The sequence below is a fragment of the Megascapheus bottae genome, chromosome 3 (assembly GCF_031878675.1).
Source record: "Megascapheus bottae isolate mThoBot1 chromosome 3, mThoBot2.hap1, whole genome shotgun sequence".
In the NCBI taxonomy this organism is placed as follows: domain Eukaryota; kingdom Metazoa; phylum Chordata; class Mammalia; order Rodentia; family Geomyidae; genus Megascapheus; species Megascapheus bottae.
The window spans coordinates 990,736-992,361 of NC_143511.1; the positions used below are offsets into that span (position 1 = coordinate 990,736).

The following is a 1,626-nucleotide window of genomic DNA, read 5'->3' on the forward strand; positions in this document are numbered from 1 at the left end:
TATAGACCTCTTGTCGTTTTTATTTTTTATGATAGTGGGGATTGAACTCATTGCCTTATGTTTGCTAGGCTGGCACTCTACCACTTGAACCACACTCTCAGCTTATTTTGTTAGTTAATTTTTAGGTAAGATCTCCCTATGCCTTTTTGGGCTCTGACTACTATCCTCCTACCTGTGCCTCCTGCACAACTGGGACCATGAGTATTAGTTATCTCTCATTCCTGGTTTATTGGAAGCATTAAGCAACAGTTTGACTGAGATGGGGAATAGGACATCAGGAATGGAAGATAAAACGCAAGAGGTGGAATAGAGTCATCAGTCTGGAGAAATCAGTCAGAATTCAAAAGACACAGAAACGGCAGACTGGATTAAGAAACAAGACCCATCCATATGTTGCCACCAACCACGACCTTCCTTCCTGAGGACTTCACCTACTTCTCAAACCACCCCTGCCCCGAGAGGCTCCCTTCCATGAAGGGCCCCATAGATATAATCATGAGTGAAATCGGAATGGACAGCATCCACGAGCTCTTCTCCAGGGACCCCACCATCAAGCTGGGAGGCCACTGGAGGCCTTCTGACTGCCCCGTGCCCCGGTGGCCATGGAAGGTGGCCATCCTTATCCCCTTCCGGAACAGCCATGAGCACCTGCCGTCCTGCTCAGACACCTGCTGCCCATGCTTCAGTTCCCGTTCTACGTGGTAGAACAGGTTGGCACCCAACCCTTTAATCGAACCATGCTTTCCAACGTTGGTTTTCGAGAAGCAATGAAGGATTTGGAGTGGGACTGTCTGATTTTTCATGACGTGGACCACATACCAGAAAGTGATCGCAACTATTACGGGTGTGGGCAGATGCCCAGGTACTTTGCACCTAAACTGGACAAGTCCCTGGATCTGCTTCCCTATACGGAGTTCTTTGGCGGAGTGAGTGGTCTCACCGTGGAGCAGCTCCGGAAGATCAACGGCTTTCCCAATGCTTTCTGGGGCTGGGGCGGAGAGGATGACGACCTCTGGAACAGGGTGCAGAATGCTGGCTACTCTGTGAGCCGGCCCGAAGGGGACACAGGAAAGTACAGGTCCATCCCACCCCACCACCGAGGGGAAGTCCAGTTTCTTGGAAGGTACGCACTGCTGAGGAAGTCCAAAGGAGCTGCAGGGGCTGGACGGTCTCAACAACCTCAACTACTTTGCAAACGTCATGCACGACGCCTTGTATAAGAACATAACTGTCAACCTGACCCCCGAGCTGGCCCAGGTGGGTGACTACTGACACAGCCACTTGGGGACGCTGCCCGAGGAGCGAGCGCCCTGATCCGTGCAGGACGGGGAATGAAGGACCAGCCGCAGCATTCCAGGAAAACTGTGATGGGCACTTATGTCTCCCTTGAGGCCTGGGGCACCCAGGCCGGCGGGGACGCCCTCTGGAGCCCGCCCAGCCTGCAAACCCCGCAAAGGGCGTCTGGAGCCCAGGGGCGGCCCTGTTAGGCAGCCCTTTCTTCTGTACCTCTGGTGTGCTCTGTGATTCTCATTTTTCATTTTTAAAAAAATGTCCTGCTTTGGGTGGGAACTGAGGCAGGGGAGGGCTTGGGGAGACAAGTAGACACATAACGATCGCTTCTTGAAG

General features: G+C 53.0%; 1 pseudogene; it reads left to right on the forward strand.

Moving 5' to 3' along the window:
* Positions 1-390: 390 nt before the first annotated feature.
* LOC150064771 (beta-1,4-galactosyltransferase 5 pseudogene) lies at positions 391-1,272 on the forward strand (annotated as a pseudogene).
* The last annotated feature ends 354 nt before the right edge of the window (positions 1,273-1,626 follow it).